The sequence below is a fragment of the Triticum aestivum genome, chromosome 1A, assembly GCF_018294505.1.
Source record: "Triticum aestivum cultivar Chinese Spring chromosome 1A, IWGSC CS RefSeq v2.1, whole genome shotgun sequence".
NCBI lineage: Eukaryota > Viridiplantae > Streptophyta > Magnoliopsida > Poales > Poaceae > Triticum > Triticum aestivum.
In genome coordinates this window covers 240,498,342-240,521,343 of record NC_057794.1, presented here as the reverse complement: position 1 = coordinate 240,521,343, position 23,002 = coordinate 240,498,342, and the positions used below count along the sequence as shown (strand labels likewise).

At 47.6% G+C, this 23,002-nt stretch overlaps 2 pseudogenes; both read right to left on the bottom strand.

The window, feature by feature from the left end:
- Window positions 1-1,759: 1,759 nt before the first annotated feature.
- Window positions 1,760-4,317, bottom strand: LOC123113669 (L-type lectin-domain containing receptor kinase SIT2-like; annotated as a pseudogene).
- Window positions 4,318-4,766: 449 nt separating this feature from the next.
- On the bottom strand, window positions 4,767-22,808 carry LOC123044203 (ras-related protein RABF1-like; annotated as a pseudogene).
- Window positions 22,809-23,002: the final 194 nt, after the last annotated feature.

Genomic DNA, 23,002 nt, shown 5'->3' with positions numbered 1-23,002 from the left:
CTTTTATTCAAGTACTCCTGATCAACCAACATCAACTGAGAGTTTTCTATGGCTTAATGTTCATATCAACATGTTTGTAAACCTAATTGTTGTTCCCGCCCATTCCTCTATTGCCATTGCTTCCACGATCAGCTAACCCCCACGAGCATTAAATTTATATACTGCATCTCTGGCGACATTTGTTTCATTAGGGACTGACGGTGTTCTGGACTAGGGGGGTACTAACCTAGTCGACCCATACTCCTCGGGTTGGGCCGATGGGCCCTCATTCTTCTCAAGATGGACACCGGGAGCTGCATGACGTGGCGTAATCAAGACTGCACCTGCCGAAGGCTTAACGTATATTCCAAGACTTCTCCCGCCGCCTCCATGCCAAGATACCGATCTTGTAACCCTAGATACCCTATCTGGTGTCTATATAAGCCAAGGGGTTTAGCCCGTAGAGGAGACTTCAATGCAATATCATTCACCTAGCCCTAGAGTTAGAACACATCTGACGATCTCGAGGTAGATCAACTATGTACTTGATACTTCTCCATTGATATAAACAAGAGTAGGAAGTAGGATTTTACCTCCATCAAGAGGGCCTAGGGTAAACATCGTCCCTTTGTTCATGTTACCATCTGTCCGAGATCCACAACTCGGGACCCCCTATCCCGAGGTCTGTCGATTTTCACACTGATAGGGACGTAGCCTTGTCTCCATCTTCTGCATCATCAACACCTCTGATTACCGGAAGGCTCCGTCTGGTTCCTCTGATTACCGATACTCCAACTACAGCTTGACCCTTGACCACCTAAGTTCTCTCTGAAAGGCAGGTGGATGAGCACATCACGAGCAGCAGGTGTAGGGCAATTAGATTTGCATGTCCAAGTAAACCACATGAGAAAGAAAAATACGATAAGCTCTCGTACTGAGTATCATAGAAGTTGGCCTCCTTTCGCCGAACCGGTTCAATTTGTACCCAACGCGTCAATGGTTCATTCACCTTAATTCAAACCTCGCCCTAAGCAATTCTCCAAAGGCAAAGCCCTTTGCATCAACATCCACCTTGATCACCTCCTCTAGCATAACTGAAATTTTCTTCAACCATGGCAAATATCGAAGATTTAAGGGCAGATTGATAACACTTGCCCGAACTTGCAGCTTCTCAAACTTCCAGTCCGTCAGCCGAGACCGACTATCAAAGATTTCTAACACAACTGCATGTTTCCCAACCATCCAAGGACCACCCTCCTAGATTCCATCTTTTGGTCCCTCTTGCCATCCATAATTGCAACGAACGTGTTCTCATGTACAAAACTGAAGATCAACCCCTTTGGGTTTCCCCATGCAACTTGAAGGGCTTCCGCGCTAGTGTTAACATGCAAAACCCTACGGTGGAGAGAACTCTCCCTAACAACATCCACTCTGGCACAACTCCTCCTTCCTCTAGATCATAATCGATCACAAGCTTCGTGCTTTCCTTCTCCGACAGATTCATTCTTTCCAACTGCTATTTGACACCTTGCACCTCCCCCTTTCTCGCCCGAGCTTTCCATCTCCGCCGGCCTCCTAGGACACGAACCCTAACTCACCCCATGCGCTCCAATGGCGGTTAGAGACACAAGGGCTCCCTTTGATCACCCCAAGCACGGCGAGTGGAAGCGAGGAAGGATCCGGGCCTAATGGTGGAGGTGGCGGGTGAAGATCATGTACGATATGCCCCGGAGATTGAATCGCCCATGCGCCGCCCTTTTCCCAATAAACAAAGACATTTTTCTGTCACTTAAAACCCTAAAACATTTCATGACTCACAAATTGTCTACCGAAAATCCGTTAACAATCATGCTAACTATCTCACGTACTGCCTGCCGGTTCGATTGACGTGCTGGATGAAACCGTGCAGTGCGCTTGGTATGAGCGGTTTGCTATCTAAAAAAAATGTTGCAGGGATCAGCAGATGTTCATCTCAAAAAAAAAAGGATCAGAAGACGTTGTGATCCCTGGCAGCGTACTCCCTGTTGTTGCCAGAGAGGCAGGGATCGGCCTTCGAACATCACCTCCCGGAGAGAAGAGAGGATGCGCCGACGTTAGTCGCCGAAGACAACGGGTATGAGGCAACGTAGGAGTCGTTGCCCTCGGCGTTCTGCATCAAGGCCACCGCGGTGAAGCTCCGATACGTCGGCGCCGGCTCGGGCATCGGCACGTCGCCGTCAAGGTACTGCACCACCTGCCGCATCGACGGCCTCGCGGCGGGCGCCGGGTGGGAGCACACCAGGCCCAGCCTGAGCACCACCGCGGCCTCCTCGACATCGTAGGCGCCGCAGAGCCGCGGGTCCGCCGTGTCCGTGACGTCCCCGTTGTGCCAGCGCTCGAGCACCCAGTCCGCGAGCACCAGCCGGTTCTCGTCGGCCGCGCCGTGCTCGATGGGTCGCCGGCCGCAGGCCACCTCCAGCACGAACGCTCCGAACGCAAACACGTCCGTGGCCGGCGTGACCCGCCGCGTGCACGCCAGCTCCGGCGCGAGGTAACCCATGGTGCCCACCACGCTGGTAGTCTGCGGGTCGGTGCCTCGGTCGTACAGCTTGGCCAGCCCGAAGTCGCCGAGCCGCGCCTTCATCTCGCCGTCCAGGAGCACGTTGCTCGCCTTGATGTCCCGGTGCACCACCACCTTCTCCCAGTCCCCGTGGAGGTAGAGCAAGCCGGACGCGACGCCTCTAATGACGCTGAGCCTCTGCGCCCAGCCCAGCGACGTCGCTTCCGGTCGTACAGCCAATTGTCCAGACTGCCGTTGGGCATGTAGTCGTAAACCAGGAGGAGCTCGCCTCTGCGCCGGCAGTAGCCGAGCAGCTGCACGATGTTGCGGTGCCGGAGGCGGCCGAGGCTGACAACCTCGGCGACGAACTGCTTCATCCCAGCTTCGCGTCGTCGTCCGACACGACGACCTTCACGGCCACCTCCTTCTTGGACGCCGGGAGCACGCCCTTGTACACCCTCCCGAACCCGCCCACGCCGAGAAGGTGCTTGCCGTCGAAGCCGCCGGTGGCGCGGTACAGATCCTTGTACGCCAACCGGTGCGGCCCGAACTCCACCTCCCACTCCTCCCTCAGCTCCGCGTACCTCAATTGCCGCCACACGACCAGAGAGACGCCGGCGACCACCGCGAGCGCGAGGATCGGAGTGGCCACCGGAAGGATGACGTCGCGCGCCTTGGACCGTCGCTTGCTGTCGCCGATGCGGGGCGGCTTGGGGAGGTTTGAGTAGCCGAGCGGCGGCGCTGCCCCGTCCAGCGCAAAGCTCCAGCCCAGCACGTAGTGGCGCGTGCGGAACGGCCCCGTCGACGACGAGAGGCCGACGTACGCCGTACCGTTCAGCACCGGCGAGAGGTCGACGGTGACGGAGATGAGGGGCTTTATGGGCCTGGGAGCCTCCACAGGCGCGAGGGTCACGTTGAGCACCGTGGATCGGCCGTCGTAGTCCACCCAAACTTGCATGGCATCGCCGGCGATGAGAGTCAGGTTCTTGAAATCGCCAGTGTCGTCGTCGTAGTAGCCTGCAGGTTCGGCCACGACGGATGCCAGGCCGTTCACGTCAACGCCGACGTGGTTGCTGCTGATGTCCCGAAACTCCGGGTTGAGGATGGTGTCAAGCTCGACGGCGAAGACGTGGTTGCTCGCGTTGCCGTTGTTCTGGGGGTTGAAGAGGCCGAGGAACTGGCTGGGCGACGCCATGGACAGGTTTTTGGTGGGCGCGACGAAGAAGGCGAGGCCGTTACCGCCCACCGTGACCAGGTCGGTGACAATGGCGAACACGAAGGTGGTCGAGAAGGACCGTGCGACGGTGCCGTTGGTTTCGTGGAAGCGGAGGGGCGTCGGGTGGAAGGCGCTGCCTTTGAGCTGGGACGTGATGTTGGTGAGCGCGAGCTTGCCGTCAGGCTCGACCACGGTCATGCCGTCCAGGTCGAGCCGCGCACCAGCGAAGCCGTTGTAGATGAAGTGCCCGTCACCGCCGGCGAAGAAGTGGAAGAGGAGCAGAACGAGGAAGGAGACGACGGATACAGGCTTGAGCCGCATCTCGTGTCAATTCTGTCTCCTACACAATTCTTACCATGTAGCAGTAGTTTTATTGACTTTATAGCACATTCTTTTGCCTTGTTCCCAGATAGAGAAAGTCTTTTTCCTCCTTTGAAAAGTGCGATCAAGACAACCAAACATCCAAGCAGACCCACAATGGAGAGTAACATACACTAGTAACATACACGTATTTCTAGACTATATTACTATCTTCATAGTAGGTAGTAACATAAGTGTGGTAACATGCATAGCTTCATTTATTAGGTTGTAGACTCATATTGCATTGGGACATGTGATGTTACAGTAACTAGCTAAGTTACTATTACTACCTCTCTCCTCATTAACTCATTGCCACATAAGCAAATTTGCTGAGGTGAACTCGATGTTACTGCTGAAGTTACTCCCACTGTGGCTAGTCTAAGATGGAAGTAACTAACACTTTGTTTTTGGTTCTCTCTTTCACACGACACAAGCATAATGTTAACCGAGTGAGATCAAGCTGACATAACACAAGGAAGGAAGCCTAAGTCAGCAAAAGTGATTAAACTAGTAGTACTATTATTTGGTCAGCAAAACTGATTATTTAACTACTCCCTCTGTCCGGGTTTATTATCCACAACAGTGATGGCAATGAACCCTTCCAGTAAACTACAGTCAATGGCGGCTCAACAGGCGAGTCAAGCCGAACCTAAAAACAATGCACTGCATTGATAAGATGTTTCAGTCTCAACCATATTAAGATACTTACTGAACATCCATGCGTTAGAGCACGGCCCTAAGCTTCATTTAACTTACCCGTGCTGGGAGCAGATTACCTCCACCATTTCGGCACAGTTAGAGCAATGGACAAGCTTTACATGAGCTACGTTTCCAAAAACAATGATCGCAGGGATACAGATGGCTTGACCTGCCATGTTGAAACAGCCACAAATGTTCGTTCAGGCGTTTCTACTCATATTGTGCATTACACAATCACCCAGGCTGTTTACAAACACAGACCGATGTTAATCAGGATGGCGGTGTAGGCCTCGGCAGCCTCTTGGCAATTTCCTGTCATCAAGTAAAATACAGTGTGCTTAACATGGTTTTTTACTGATACCTCTACTGTTTAGGGGAACAGCACAACAGTAGGATGTGGGGGAAGTCGAGCTTCGAAAACATGCCCTGGCCATATAACATGTAATAAAACCGGCATTTTTTTCACAAATAAGAACATGACGAATGGTGGTTGGACTAGGAGAGTCTAGATGTTTTGAACAAAAAACACAAGGTTTTCTCCAAAGAAAAGTAACATAGAAAATATTTCAGAATTCCATCATTTTCAGTTTATGCACACAGGCCAATCAGCATATCAATTAGTACTCCCTAGTGACCTAAAACGTCTTATAAAAGTTTAGAGAGGGAGTAATAAACATGCATTGATCTTCTCTGTCACAAGCACTTTTGCGTCACTCAACAAAAAACTGATTTTTCTTCAGTTAAAGAAAAAACTGATGAACAGAGCCGCCCAGGGCAGCCAAGGCCTGCAACCCTGGCTTGTGACCAAAAGCCCAGCTAATTTTAGGGTAATAAGTGAATGTTTAGAAAATGGGAAAAGGCCCAGCCCGTACCAATCTCTTGTCTAGCCATGGACGTGGCCCAACTCTGGGTACACCCCTGAATAGAGCTTAGGTAAATCTAATGTTTTTGTGACGTTTGTCACCAACTCTCTCTACGTGCAAAAGCAAATTGCTTGCTGTAATCTAGGATCTTGATACATACCTCGAATAGTTGGTTTATATTATCAGCCGTTTTCGCCGATGTCTCAACGAAAAACATATTGTTCATGTCCGCGTGCTCCTGTGCTTCCTTCAGAGAGCAAAGCATATATGGTTCAAAATCTCCTTATAATTCATTCAGCATCAATATCCCAAGACACATTCTCCCAGAAAATTATGCACACCTGAGAAGACACAGTGCGTTTTTCATGTAGGTCAGCCTTATTTCCTACCAAAGCCATGATCATATCCTGGCTACCGTGTTTCTGAAGTTCCTGAAGAAAGAAAGAAAAAGATTATTTAACAACATCATTAAGAAATGAAAGATGAAGGAGGACAGATCATTCAACTTTACTCTTGTGACGCCCAGATATTTAAGCTACAGTAACCCTCTACTACTGATGCCACGTCACCAAGATTACTAATGTTAATCTCGCGTTGATTCAAACCGATTCAAAATTCAATTTTAAAACAAAGTGAAATAATTAAAAAAAATGAAAGTCAAAACTAAAAAGTTCTAGCTGTAGCAAATAATTCATATGTAATTGTGGTGAATAAACCACATTCCTATAAAATATTGAAGTGCTCTAAAATAAATAAAACAGCAACATAAACAAGTAATTAAATGCCTTTTTGTGATTAATAAAATTTTAAACTATTTTATTTTGGAGTTCAACTTTTGTGGCAGTGGAATACATTGGAATACTAATCTAGGTACAACTTTTGTATTTTATAAAACAAAAATGAACTGGTAACTAATAGAAAACAGGAAACAGAAAACAACCCCTCCCCCCACTGGGCCAACCGGCCCAGCTAGCAGACCTTGCCCAGCCCAACCGGGTCACCTCCCTCCTCGCTACAGGAGCGGAGACAGGGCGTGGCGCCCATCGACCGGCGCCACTGCCGACGACGCCCACGCGCCGCCCATCTGACGGTCCGCGAAAGGGATAAGGCCGCACCAAGCCCCCTCTCCCTAAGGAACCCTAGCGCGCCCCAATCCCCGCCCCCACGCTCTCTCTCCCTCCCGAGCTCGTCCGCCTGTTGTCGTCGCCGTGTCGTCGCCGTTGTCGTGGCCTCGACCACTCCCCTGCCAAGCCTTTGTATCCAGAAGACGCGGGCCATCGTCCTCAACCCCGAAGTGGACTGCCTCGACCCGGATCGACAAGACGGCGCCGCATACGTCGATCCCCTCCGTCGACAACCGCTTCTGTTCGTCTTCGATTCGCCCATCTTCGAGCAGCTCCGGCATCCCGAGTCCTCCTTGAGCTCCGATGTGAGCCCCACTTCCTCCCCTGCATCTTCTTAAGCTCGTCCGAGCTCCCGCGTACGCGTACGTGCATACTAGCTGATGTTGCTCGTGCCGCCGCCTACTATCGATATGCTCCGCTTGCTACCACCGCTCCCACTACCGCGCTCGCTTGCCGCCTCGTCGCTGACTGCTGCTGCGTGCCTGCCGCCTGACATTGCCCGCTACCGCCCCGCGCCCCTGCTGTCCACCCCGCGGCCCCGCGCGTTGCCTCGCCGATGCGCTGTTGCTGCAGTCGGCCGCACCCGCGCACACCTGCACTCGCCTGCTGCTCGCCCCCAGCGCCCTTGCCCTGCTCGCCGACCGCGCCGGCCAGCGCCGCGTGCAGCCGCTGCTGCTTGGCCACGGCCACTGCTACTTTCCCCTGCGGCTGCTCACACATCTTGGCCACGCCATGGCCATGTGCGTGTGTGTTCTTGTGCGTGATGTACAGCCACACAATGGATGGGCCATCCCAGATTAGATTAGGGGCCTATTTGTTGATTAGCTCTAAACCTAGCACAAAACACCCTCTGTTAGTCCCCACCACTAAATAAACCCTAGTTAAAATTATGTGCAAATGACACGTGGGACCCATACACTATTTTAATGGATAAGGTTTAACTAGCTAAGTCAATGACAACCGGGTCCCAACTGACACTATTGACCAGTCAAAACTTGACTGTTGAGGGGCCCCACTTGTCTGCCTTTGGAGGGTACTGACCTGTGTGTACTTAGCATATCAGCCATTTAGTATTTCGTATTAAAAATAAACATAGAAAATTCAAAAAATGATTAAAACGTTGAAAATTAATATAAAATAATCGATAACTCGGATGGAAAAACTTTATACATGAAAGATGCTTAGAACGACGAGACGAATCCAAATACGCAGCCCGTTCGTCCGCCACACATCTCTAGCATAGCAAACAAGCAACTTTTCCCCTCCGGTGTATCTGTCCGAAAACGCAAAACATCAGGAATACTTCCCGGATGTTTCCCCCCTTCGCCGGTATCACCTATCCCTGCGTTACGTCACCTCTAGCACAACGTATTGCCGCGTCTTGCTTTGTGTTACATTTGATTGCTCTGTTATTTATTATGTTCCCCCTTCGTTACTTATTTCCGGTAGACTCTGAGACCGCTGCCGATGTCCGTGTGTTCGACTACATTGAAGACGACCCCTCTCTCTTGTCAGAGCAACCAGGCAAGCCCCCCCTTATCACCAGATATCGCCTACTCTCCTCTATACTGCTTGCATTAGAGTAGTGTAGCATGTTACTGCTTTTCGTTAATCCTATCCTGATGCATAGCCTGTCATTGTTGCTATAACTGTTGATACCTTACGTGCAATCCTAAATGCTTAGTATAGGATGCTAGTTTAATCATCAGTGGCCATACATTCTTGTCCGTCTGCCATGCTATACTATCGGGCCGTGATCACTCGGGAGTTGATCACGGGTATATACTTATATACATAATATATGATACTTGTGGTGACTAAAGACGGGTCGGCTCGTAGGAGTACCCGCGAGTGATCCACGGATTGGGTCCGAAAGGACGTTTGTCCCGACGGCCCTTTGAGCGGATCTTTGTGGCGAAGCGACAGGGCAGGTTGAGACCACCTAGGAGAGAGGTGGGCCTGGCCCTGGTCGGCGTTCGCGGTTATTTCAAAATAACACGTTTAACGAGATCTTGATATTTGATCTGAGTCTGGCTACTGGCCTATATGCACTAACCATCTACGCGGGGACAGTTATGGGCACTCGACGTCGTGGTATCAGCCGAAGCCTTCGCGATGTCAGCGACTGAGCGGCGCGCGCCGGATTGGAACGTAAGCCTGCTCTTGTATTAAAGGGGCTAGTTCTGCTTCCGGCCGCGTTCGCAACGTGCAGGTGTGCAAAGGGCGATGGGCCCAGACCCCTGCGCCATAGGATTTAGACCGGCGTGCTGACCTCTCTGTTGTGCCTAGGTAGGGTTGCGACGTGTTGATCTTCCGAGGCCGGGCATGACCCAGGAAAGTGTGACCGGCCAAATGGGATCGAGCGTGTTGGATTATGTGGTGCATCCCTGCAGGGAAGTTAATCTATTCGAATAGCCGTGATCTTCGGTAACATGACAACTTGGAGTTGTACCTTGACCTTATGACAACTAGAACCGGATACTTAATAAAACACACCCTTCCAAGTGCCAGATACAACCGGTAATCGCTCTCTCACAGGGCGACGAGGGGAGGATCATCGGTTAGGATTATGCCATGCGATGCTACTTGGTGAACTTACCATCTACTCTCTTCTCCTGCTGCAAGATGGAGGTTACCAGAAGCGTAGTCTTCGATAAGACTAGCTATCCCCCTCTTATTCCGGCATTCTGCAGTTCAGTCCACATATGATACCCTTATTCCCTTTGATACCAATGCATACATATGTAGTGTAGCTCCTTGCTTGCGAGTACTTTGGATGAGTACTCACGGTTGCTTTCTCCCTCTTTTCCCCTTTCCCTTCTACCTGGTTGTCGCAACCAGACGTTGGAGCCCAGGAGCCAGACACCACCGTCGACGACTACTAGTACTACTCGGAAGGAGCCTACTACTACGTGCAGCCTGCTGACGGCGACCAGGAGTAGTTAGAAGGATCCCAGGCAGGAGGCCTGCGCCTTTTTCGATCTGTATCCCCGTTTGTGCTAGCCTTCTTAAGGCAAACTTGTTTAACTTGTCTATACTCAGATATTATTGCTTCCGCTGACTCGTCTATGATCGAGCTCTTGTATTCGAGCCTACGAGGCCTCTGGCTTGTAATATGATGCTTGTATGACTTATTTTATTTGTAGAGTTGTGTTGTGATATCTTCCCGTGAGTCCCTGATCTTGATCGTACACGTTTGCGTGTATGATTAGTGTACGGTCGAATTGGGGGCGTCACAAGTTGGTATCAGAGCCGACTGCCTGTAGGAATCCCCCTTCCATGCTCCTTGGCCGAAGTCGAGTCTAGTCATTGAAAAACTTTTACTAACATGGATGTGTGGCTTACGGGCCCACGTCGTCATTGGGTGGTATTAAGATCTTTTACTCCTTGTCTATACTCTGGGACTCTGATCTCTCTTCTATTCGGGCTAAATGAATATTGCTAAATCTAACACTAGGATCTCGTTATCACTTTCACCCGGAGAGCCCCTTATTACTGATGATCGTCTGCTGCATGTGAAGACCCTGAAGATACTCTCCGCTGTTAACCCGGGAACTTGTGTTCATCGCGTTTGCAATTCCCCTTCCACCGTCAACCCTTATGATAACTACTTGCAGTTGTTATTCCTACATTCATCCCCAGTTGGTCTTGTTATTACAAGATTCACCAAAATACTCGTCGTTGTTTCGATAATCCTTTAAGTTTACTGCCTTGCTTTTCTTTGTCACCTGAATACCCTTATGGATAATTCTCGCACTTATCGAGTATCAGCTCATCCCCCAGTTGTGCATGTGTTTCACAATGATCTTCGAAATACTATTCGATCCTCCAAAAATCCTTAATAGCTTATTGCTCTGCAATATTTGTCTGCTTGCATTATGGATGCTTTTCATATGTCTGCAATATTCGTCGGTATCCTTAGACACCGTCATTTTGATCCTATTGATTCAACATGAGTGCGAATGCACGCAATCATCAGTTGATCCTTTCAAATTATCTTTCTGGCTCAAACGTCATTTTTGAACATGAGCTGGTTCTCGCCAATCATATTGTCGTCAAATTGTGCCCCTAAGACTATTCAACCTATCCATCCTTGATCAGAGCGTCTACTTCTGATCCTTCGATTTGGATTCATAATTCCTTTGCATTTATGCTTCGAATTATTCAGATGATTCTATAACCTGATGCATTTGCATTCTTTCCTTTTCTGGTTGGGCACCGATACTCACATCAGATCCTTTGTGGACCGTCAAGTCCTTTGTTGGATTATTATCCGACAGCGTCCTTCATATTCAAGAAGCATGTGAGCTTTTCCTCGAATACATAATGCCTTTGATAAATTGTATCCTCTGCTTTATCAAGCATGCTTTACTATCGAGCTTGTGTTATTATTCTTGAAATTTGTGGTATATACTCCTAAGATGCCCCGATGGGTTGAACCTATGCCTTCCCCAAACGGTATGAACCCGAAAGTTTTCGCGAGTCATACTCTTCTGTTGTTTCGCCAGATATAATTTCTACACTACAGCCTCATCAAAAGCTAGAAGTAAAATGAAAGGTTATGCATTGAAGAAGTGGGAGTCGACCTTGAGCCTTTGCGTTCATGCCCATGAACCCGTTGTGGAACTTTTCATCGAAGCTTCTTGTAAATGATCATAATCCCCTTGTTATAAGTTCGTCCTGTATCTATGTTTGGTCCCTTGCAATCATGATTCCGACCATATTTTCTCCTTAATACCATTTCTCGGATTGAAGTACTTGTCCTGTGTAGATCATTGCACCTGTCCAACCTTTACTTTGATCTACTGTCGAGTATTGCACTATGATATCTTGATAATGTCATGGAACTGCATAACTTCTTATGGGTTCTTCATTAACTGTTATATCTCACTGATTCCAATTTTTCTGGGATCTGGGTTGTCGTCAACCGAGAACACCGATATGTGAACCGATTCCGCATTTCGGTTTGATAACCCTATTAATTCGTTGCTTATGAGTTTAATAATGCTTCAAGTCATTTCTAGTCTGATCGGCTATACCATTATTGGGCTAATTTTTAACTGTGCTACCTGGTCGTTCTTCATGGAGAACAAATTTCGACAGTGAGCTAATCTTACGTTGATCTTCATTGTCATATCATTTCTCCTTGAATAGCAAACTTGATTTCGAGTTTTTTTTCATACCCATGGTTCTGATAACTTTCGCTTCACCCTTCCTTTTGCTTGATGTCATCGATGATCGATTATATCCTCATGAAACCCCTCGACAAGTGTGTCGTGATCACCATCAACATTTTGACCCCTTCCAGGATATCAATTGAATTCATGATGATAAGTGCCATCCTCGTCCCATGGTAATTTGAGTTACCATCGACAACATCTTTACCTTCCTTTCATCACTAACTTGTTCATGTTATGGATGCAACTTGCTATCCAGCTCGTATTATATTCTACCTTGAAGTATTACTGCATTTTTGTCAAGGATGTTGTGAGAATTTCACCACCTCTTGAGAATTCTTGTATCAGTGATACTTCACCATCACCATTCTTTTCTTGGTCCCCGTGTTGTTCCTAACAGGAATACCGACAGATGGACTAGTAATTTTAAAAAACTTTTAGCAGCCTTATTACTTTGAAGTTAATGGTCAACATTTCATTCTTAGACCATTGGTTATCGAATCGCCATTCTGACATTGTTTATGCTACCTAAGTCCGTATTTCGGGTGCACCATCAACCAATGTTTAATCGTGTATGTTTTCCTCGAGCATACATCATTATATCATTTGATCTGACAAAAAGCTATCTCCTTGTTCACATAATTGTGGAAATCCATTTTTTGAAAATCTCACTGAGTTGTCGCTGAGTTCATCAGCCACCTCTTCATCCTCTCCTTGGTCTTAATGATGATCTCTTGTTTCGGAACTCGCTTCCATGGTACATCCCCCGAGAATCTTACAATGTCGTCTCGTCAATTGTGTTGCACCTTTTCTTCTCAGGCATCCTGAGTCTGAGGCATCCTGGCACCAATCAGATCTGAATCTCGGTCAAATATGATGATTGGGACATATTTCCAATAGTTATAACAACGGGTCTTTATATGACCCGGTAAGATGATGTCATGCCTAGCACACCTGGCCGGAGGCCCTATTGTTATAGTTTTCTTTTCAGCAAGGCTGTCCATTCTTCCGTGAGGAAACTGGAAGACTTATTCTATGAGTTGTTCCTGATGGATCCTTTGTGTATCCAAAGTCTGATCTCTACCCAGTGACCATGCCAATGCTATCTCGAAGCATGTCTGTAGTACTTCGATTTTCGATAAGAACATTTGAAGCACAATACTAAATTTTATCCATCAATTATCCAAACACCGTTGTATGGGTAATGTCAAGAAGTTTCTCTCCCCTTACCTATAGAGTTTTCTACGTTGTATCCTGTCATAGATATCATGCTCTGCTTGTGCTTGGGAAGGATATACCACTGAATGTGTTTAAACACATTTTTTTTCCTTTTCATTGTTCTGTTTGATCTGATAATCATATTTTCCTTTCCATTATTTTATTTAATATTTCTTGTGATTTATATGATCTAAGCAGTAATAATTCACTGCTTATGTAAACACCTTGGTGTACTACTCTGTCATAAGACCCTATTACTATTGTTGATGACATTCCGGTAGCCACCGATGGACGAGAACCTTGCCTATTGGTCCGCCTCGTTCAACGAGCAGGAAAATGGTTCTCTTCGTCCCTCGCCCTTGGTACCAACGTTGTTGCCAACATAACTGGCAGGCTACCCTATGACATGCCTTGCTTACATGATCGTGCAAGATGTCACCGCCCTTCCTGCTTTTAACCCACATTGTGGGCTCATAACCCACAGTTCCACATGATCGAAACCTGACTCTCCTGTACAACCCTGTTTCTAATGGTTATTCCTCACGCTTGGCTTCATATTTAATTCACGAGCGACCTTCCTAGTGCTCTATTCTGGTATCAGATGCAATACTTACTCTCGCTGCTCTGAACCCCTTTCTCACTCTGGTTCAGACTTCGAGCAACTATCTATCCACTTGAAACCTCTTATTGTACCTTCGTACCTCACTCTCGATGTATTCTATATGTTCAGCTCGAAAGATAATCTTATGCTCATTCATGGGTTAACCCCAGATTGTTTCCCTCATAAGCATGTTGTCGTAGCCGAGCTGCCCCCTTACCTATTCGTAAGTACGTTGAAGTTTCCGAAGAAAAGGACGACTTCACCATGATGACCTGAAGCAGAGAAATGAAGACGTCAATGTAATGGATCGACCTCTTCAAGAAGAGCAACCAAGACCGAGAAGATTCGTTAGAATTTCGTAACCAGGCCTTTCCCCCTTAGTCCCCCTCTTAAATCTCGGGACGAGATTTCTTGTAGTAGAGAATTGTGACGCCCAGATATTTAAGCTACAGTAACCCTCTACTACTGATGCCACGTCACCAAGATTACTAATGTTAATCTCGCGTTGATTCAAACCGATTCAAAATTCAATTTTAAAACAAAGTGAAGTAATTAAAAAAATTCAAAAGTCAAAACTAAAAAGTTCTAGCTGTAGCAAATAATTCATATGTAATTGTGGTGAATAAACCACATTCCTATAAAATATTTAAGTGCTCTAAAATAAATAAAACAGCAACATAAACAAGTAATTAAATGCCTTTTTGTGATTAATAAAATTTTAAACTATTTAATTTTGGAGTTCAACTTTTGTGGTAGTGGAATACATTGGAATACTAATCTAGGTACAACTCTTGTATTTTATAAAACAAAAATGAACTGGTAACTAATAGAAAACAGGAAACAGAAAACAACCCCTCCCCCCACTGGGCCAACCGGCCCAGCTAGCAGACCTTGCCCAGCCCAACCGGGTCACCTCCCTCCTCGCTACAGGAGCGGAGACAGGGCGTGGCGCCCATCGACCGGCGCCACTGCCGACGACGCCCACGCGCCGCCCATCCGACGGTCCACGAAGGGGATAAGGCCGCACCAAGCCCCCTCTCCCTGAGGAACCCTAGCGCGCCCCAATCCCCGTCCCCACGCTCTCTCTCCCTCCCGAGCTCGTCCGCCTGTTGTCGTCGCCGTGTCGTCGCCGTTGTCGTGGCCTCGACCACTCCCCTGCCAAGCCTTTGTATCCAGAAGACGCAGGCCATCGTCCTCAACCCCGAAGTGGACTGTCTCGACCCGGATCGACAAGACGGCGCCGCATCCGTCGATCCCCTCCGTCGACAACCGCTTCTGTTCGTCTTCGATTCGCCCATCTTCGAGCAGCTCCGGCATCCCCGAGTCCCCCTTGAGCTCCGATGTGAGCTCCACTTCCTCCCCTGCATCTTCTTAAGCTTGTCCGAGCTCACGCGTACGCGTACGTGCATACTAGCTGATGTTGCTCGTGCCGCCGCCTACTATCGATATGCTCCGCTTGCTACCACCGCTCCCGCTACCGCGCTCGCTTGCCGCCTCGTCGCTGACTGCTGCTGCGTGCCTGCCGCCTGACGTTGCCCGCTACCGCCCCGCGCCCCTGCTGTCCACCCCGCGGCCCCGCGCGTTGCCTCGCCGATGCGCTGTCGCTGCAGTCGGCCGCCCCCGCGCACACCTGCACTCGCCTGCTGCTCGCCCCCAGCGCCCTTGCCCCTGCTCGCCGACCGCGCCGGCCAGCGCCGCGTGCAGCCGCTGCTGCTTGGCCACGGCCACTGCTACTTTCCCCTGCGGCTGCTCACACATCTTGGCCACGCCATGGCCATGTGCGTGTGTGTTCTTGTGCGTGATGTACAGCCACACAATGGATGGGCCATCCCAGATTAGATTAGGGGCCTATTTGTTGATTAGCTCTAAGCCTAGTACAAAACACCCTCTGTTAGTCCCCACCACTAAATAAACCCTAGTTAAAATTATGTGCAAATGACACGTGGGACCCATGCACTATTTTAATGGATAAGGTTTAACTAGCTAAGTCAATGACAACCGGGTCCCAACTGACACTATTGACCAGTCAAAACTTGACTGTTGACTTTGACCGAGGCCCCACTTGTCTGCCTTTGGAGGGTACTGACCTGCGTGTACTTAGCATATTAGCCATTTAGTATTTCGTATTAAAAATAAACATAGAAAATTCAAAAAATGATTAAAACGTTGAAAATTAATATAAAATAATCGGTAACTCGGATGGAAAAACTTTATACATGAAAGATGCTTAGAACGACGAGACGAATCCAAATACGCAGCTCGTTCGTCCGCCACACATCCCTAGCATAGCAAACAAGCAACATTTCCCTTCCGGTGTATCTGTCCGAAAACGCAAAACACCGGGAATACTTTCCGGATGTTTCCCCCCTTTGCCGGTATCACCTATCCCTGCGTTACATCACCCCTAGCACAACGTATTGCTACGTCTTACTTTATGTTACATTTAATTGCTCTGTTATTTATTGTGTTCCCCCTTCATTACTTATTTCCGATAGACTCTGAGACCGCTGCCGATGTCCGTGTGTTCGACTACATTGAAGACGACCCCTCTCTCTTGTCAGAGCAACCAGGCAAGCCCCCCCTTGATCACCAGATATCGCCTACTCTCCTCTATACTGCTTGCATTAGAGTAGTGTAGCATGTTACTGCTTTTCATTAATCCTATCCTGATGCATAGCCTGTCATTGTTGCTATAATTGTTGATACCTTACGTGCAATCCTAAATGCTTAGTATAGGATGCTAGTTTAATCATCAGTGGCCATACATTCTTGTCCATTTGCCATGCTATACTATCGGGCCGTGATCACTCGGGAGTTGATCACGGGTATATACTTATATACATAATATATGATACTTGTGGTGACTAAAGACGGGTCGGCTCGTAGGAGTACCCACGAGTGATCCACGGATTGGGTCCGAAAGGACGTTTGTTCCGACGGCCCTCTGAGTGGATCTTTGTGGCGAAGCGACAGGGCAGGTTGAGACCACCTAGGAGAGAGGTGGGCCTGGCCCTGGTTGGCGTTCACGGTTATTTCAAAATAACACATTTAACGAGATCTTGGTATTTGATCTGAGTCTGGCTACTGGCCTATATGCACTAACCATCTACGCGGGGACAGTTATGGGCACTCGACGTCATGGTATCAGTCGAAGCCTTCGTGACGTCAGCGACTGAGCGGCGCGCGCCGGATTGGAACGTAAGCCTGCTCTTGTATTAAGGGGGCTAGTTCTGCTTCCGACCGCGTTCGCAACGTGCAGGTGTGCAAAGGGCGATGGGCCCAGACCCCTGCGCCATAGGATTTAGACCGGCGTGCTGACCTCTCTGTTGTGCCTAGGTAGGGTTGCGACGTGTTGATCTTCCGAGGCCGGGCATGATCCAGGAAAGTGTGTCCGGCCAAATGGGATCGAGCGTGTCGGGTTATGTGGTGCACCCCTGCAGGGAAGTTAATCTACTCGAATAGCCATGATCTTCGGTAACATGACGACTTGGAGTTGTACCTTGACCTTATGACAATTAGAACCGGATACTTAATAAAACACACCTTTCCAAGTGCCAGATACAACCGGTGATCGCTCTCTCACAGGACGACGAGGGGAGGATCATCGGTTAGGATTATGCCATGCGATGCTACTTGGTGAACTTACCATCTACTCTCTTCTCCTGCTGCAAGATGGAGGTTACCAGAAGCGTAGTCTTCGATAAGACTAGCTATCCCCCTCTTATTCCGGCATTCTGCAGTTCAGTCCACATATGATACCCTTATTCCCTTTGATACCAATGCATACATATGTAGTGTAGCTCCTTGCTTGCGAGTACTTTGGATGAGTACTCACGGTTGCTTTCTCCCTCTTTTCCCCTTTCCCTTCTACCTGGTTGTCGCAACCAGACGTTGGAGCCCAGGAGCTAGACGCCATCGTCGACGACGACTACTACTACTCGGGAGGAGCCTACTACTACGTGCAGCCCGCTGACGGCGACCAGGAGTAGTTAGGAGGATCCTAGGCAGGAGGCCTGCGCCTCTTTCGATCTGTATCCCCGTTTGTGCTAGCCTTCTTAAGGCAAACTTGTTTAACTTGTCTGTACTCAGATATTGTTGCTTCCGCTGACTCGTCTATGATCGAGCTCTTGTATTCGAGCCTACGAGGCCCCTGGCTTGTAATATGATGCTTGTATGACTTATTTTATTTGTAGAGTTGTGTTGTGATATCTTCCCGTGAGTCTCTGATCTTGAACGTACACGTTTGCGTGTATGATTAGTCTACGGTCGAATTGGGGGCGTCACAACTCTAGTAACTGCAGAACTACTACTCAAACAGTTGGCCCTGAATAAAAAAAAGTAACAGAACATGTGCAGAATTGAACAGTGATCACTTGGGCTGCATTTGTCACGACTAACAAGGCTGCTCATTTGTAATTGTTTAGATGAGCTTGCATACTAAACGTAACCTTAGGCATGTTTGGTTGGGGAACCAAATGGATTGGACTGCGTGGTATGCTGCTGCATATTTATAATCACTTTATACAATGAGATTGGCTATAAGGTTGGCTATTAGATTAGTCCTTTTCTCCACCTTCTCTCTTTCTCTTTTCCTCCATATTTACTATGTTTGCCATGGAGCACATGTAGAGGTGGGCTCTTGGATGAGAGCCGACACCCCTCATTTCTTTCTTCTCTCTCTCCTCCACATAGACAAAAGTGGTAACATAAGCAGGCTATAAGACCCTTATTATACTTGCTCTAATGGAAACCTAACAGATTGACTGTTTAGAAAAATGCCATGGCAAAATAAAAATCTAGTATAACAAGTTAGAAGCAGAAAGGTAAATCCAACCAAAATACATAAAAGGACACATTACAAAAGCGTAAGAGTGACTTTGGTAGCTTGTTGCATGGCAGAGCGGAAGGGAAAAGATGGTATACCTTCACCCAATATTGTGCTTTGATGAATGATTCTGCACTTGTTATGTCATAGACAACGATTGCAGCACCAGCTCCCCTGTAGTACAGAGGTGCTAATGCAGCATACCTGAAATTGGTCTGTTGTCATGACTTCTTGTGTGGTAAGAAAAGCATCTTAAACGCTTGCAGATAACATAAATCAGCTAAGCAGAATGTATGTGAAAGTACAAGATGGTACAGTAATTTTATACTAGAAATCAGTGCAAAGATGTACTATAGCCTATAGGTATGATTTAACCACAGAATGTGTACCTCTCCTGGCCAGCAGTGTCCCATATTTCAAACTTCACTGTTGTGGAGTCCTCCAATGCCAATGTTTATGACAGAAATGATGCACCAATAGTTACCTAAATCCATCGTAGTTAAATAAGATGAAAGAAATACTGTATGTAGAAAGCGACAAGGGAAATCATTCCTAGTGTTCAGAAAGTTGGACAAAATTGGGTAGTTGTTTCACCTTTGATGTGGGGTCAAACTGACCACGGACAAAGCGAAGAACAATGCAGCTTTTCCCAACACCAGAATCTCCCAGTAAAACCAACTACACAATAGTGAAAATGGAATCAACAGGCATAGTTTCTTATTTTAATTCAACTTGATGTTAACAAAGGAGATGCAAAATACTGCAAGGACATAAACTTTGAACTAACAACGAACAAATAAATAATCTAAAGAGGATAGCATATAGCAGACCTTCACTTTCAAATTCTTTGAGTCAGTTGCAGAGTTCTCGTTGTTGATATTGCCCAAGCCTCCAGTACTGTTTGCTGAATAAAAAGACCATTTATGCATCAGCATGAGAAAAAAAAATGTCCGCTTGCAAGCAGAGTCAAATGGAAAGAGTGAATTCTGGACACATATGACGGACCACAGAATGAAACAACCCATAAATATACATAGCAAACACAACTGAAGAGCTAATTAATGTTGGATGCTACATTCAAGCAGCTCTAGCAGAATATTTTTTAAAGTAGCTATAGCAAATTAACTGAACTTGTCAATACTAGGTGAAAGAATGCTACACTTTAGAACATAAAATAAAAAAGTATGAAATACTCCGAAATCTCCCTAACAGCATGTTTCATACTCCCTCTGTCCCAAAATAAGTGTCTCAAGCTTAGTACAACTTTGTACTAGAGTTAGTACAAAGCTGAGACACTTATTTTGGGACGGAGGGAGTACAAAATATCTTACAGTTTACATGTGGCTCAAAGTGGTAAAATAAACGCCCAAGCATCCTTCTTCACACACTAGTCTTCTTATCCTAAGCATGAGCCTAGATCACAATAAGTACAGGCATATCCCATTTCATGGTATGTTTGACAACTAATTTCCTTCTTTTTTAAGAAAAAATTGAATAGATTCCTTTCTGGGTAATATTAAAAAAAGGTGTAAAGTAGATGAAATCATGAGATTCTATTTCTCGGTTTACTACTGACTGAGGTTGGATGTGGTCTATCAATGAACATCAAGAGACTGGATACAAATTTACAGGTTGAAGCCAGATTCTGTGTTCATACTTTACATACTATTACAGAACGCAGTGAACGAATATTTGGAACTTGTGATCAAATATCCAAATCCAATCAATCAATGTGCCTTCAGGGTTAGCACTATTACAGGTGTCTGTTAGACCTTGCCAGACAGGTGCACTTGATGCAATCTTTGACCCCTAGCTCTCCCAGGCCACCCCCAGGCTAAGGCATTTCAAATTGTAGGAGTCAAAGGACATAACCTTGACAAACATCAAATGATCCGAACTCCCAAGAGACGGCTGTACTCGGAAGGGAGCTGACTCAGTGCCCCTCCATCATCAACATGTAGATATTCCTTTTGTAGATAATTTCACCCTTCAGACCCTGACTTATTCTGTTTGGGGGTATATTAATTCTTCTTGTGAGAGAAGCCCTGTAAATACCACTTTTACATGTTGTCATGTGTAATAATTATTGTATCAATCTCACCAAATTTGGTATTCTTGGAGAACCCGTCACTAGGACATACACATCCCTTTTTAAGTAATACAGCGCCCTTTATCGAAAAAGAACGTACACATCACCCTCACCCCCTCGGGGACTCCTTCGCGAGCTTACATACATGTATCAATGAGACTAAGGTACTCCCTCCGATCTTACTTGTCGCTCAAACGGATGTATCTAGCACTGAAATATGTCTAGATACATCCTTTTGGGTGAGAAGTAATATGAATCGGATGGAGTACCAATTTAGGAACCCAAATCTATACATAACCCACAAAATGCAGATGTCTACACATTTTGTGTCATTGCTCCCACAATAGCATGATCACTCAACCGCAATAACTAGTGTTTCATCCTACATGTTTGGTGAGAAGCAATTCTACATTATCAACATTCAGGATGCAGTGGTAATCCAAAAGCTACCAAAAACATAACTAGTTGTGAGTATATCTGCCTAGCAATCTAACTCTATTTATCATCGCGGAAATTCATAATTTCGCATCTACATGACCACCTAGTGCCAGTGTACTAATTGCAGCTGAGAACTGACCAACCTAAAAAGATTAAACTTTCCCCAACACAAACTCTAACCTACTCCACGATCATGAATGCAGTCCCTTATGTTATATGGAACAGAATCTAAGAAATCTAAGAAATCACATACACATGCTTACCAAATACAGTACGAACCAAACACCTCAACAATTAAGCAACTTGCTACCGGGCCGCCGTCGCTAGTCCCCGCCAAGATTTACCCCCAAACAACACCAGCATTGACCTGCCTCCTGAGCCGTTAACCGAAAGGCTAAAATCGCCCCATCTTAATCCATCCCGTAGGGCAACATCCTACTGACCTGAGATTTCGATACTCCAGCTTCCATATGCAGCGCGACAGAGGAATAAAAAGGATACAAGGGCCAAGTAGGGAAAGTAAGATGTCACCTTGGCCTGTTGGTGAGAAGGAGGCCAACCTGGCAGAGAAGACGAACAGCCCATGGCCGGCGTAGTGGCGCCGGAAGCAGATCAAGGCGGCGGTCAGCGGTAGTCTGCCGTCGAAGTGGGGTTCGTTTTTGCTAGCTTGCAACTTTTTTTGGCTGTGCGCGTCGGTCGCTACCCGTCACGCGCGGTTCAGCGGATGGTCTAGTTTTTCTTTCTCTTTTTTGATGGAAAGGCCTTCACGGTCGAAAATTTAAGGGTGAACATGGTTTTATCTTGGGGCTACTACAAATCAGCCGGATCATCCGCCTAGGTAGACGTCCGATCAGTGTGCTGGTGGCCGTTGGATCACAACAACGACACGGCAGCTCAACGCAGCAGCGCCATTGCACCTATGGCAGAGCTCCACCGCTCCAACGCAGCGCCGATAGCGTCCAACGAGCTCCATTGCAGATCCGGCAGGCTTCAACGCAGCACTGACAGCTCCTGCAAAGCTTCATTGCAACTCCGGCGTAACTCCAGCAAGCTCCATTGCAACTCCGGCGTAGCTCCAATGCAACACCGATAGCTCCACGCGAAGCTCCATTGCAACTCCGGCCGAGCTCCATTGCAGCCTCGCCGGAGCTCCAACGGTACACCCGGCTCCGACGAAGCTCCACAGCAACTCCGGCGAAGCTCCATTGCAACCCTGGCAGCCAGTGATGAGCGCTGCATCGCAACAACAATTACCCTGCACCGCCGCGCCCCCATCCGGCGTGCCGCATCAGGAGCCGCCGACGAGCAGCTGGTGAGCATTGCGTCTCAGGGCCAATTGATCCCCTGCACCATGGCGCTCACACCATGAGTAGCTATATCGCAAGCACTGGGATTCTCCGGCGAGCAGTTGCGTCGGAAGCACCAGGATTCGCCGGTGGCCAGCTGCGTCGCAAGCACCGGGATTCGCCGGCGAGCAGCCGCCTCTCCCCTTCGTGTTGCGTCGCCTCCATGGGGTTGCAGCACCGCAGCTGGTGGCGCGCGGGGCTTCACGGCTCTTCAATAAGCCGCGAGATACATCAGGTGGTGCGCCGTGGCTCCTCCTGGTTTGCCTCTATGGAGTTGCTGCTGTTTGCGTTGCCATGGGAGCATCTCTCTAACGAACAGAGACGGGGAGGAGGGAAAAGGAGTGGGGAATAACGTGTGGGGAAGAGAGAGCAAGAAGAGATAAGGTCGCGGCTGGTGGAAAGCGGTGGATGGGCCCAGGGCACGTGTCAAGCAGCGCGGGGGGTTTATCCGGTTGATTTCAAACGTTTTTCTTTATCTTTCCCTATATATATATATATATATATATATATATATATATATATATATAT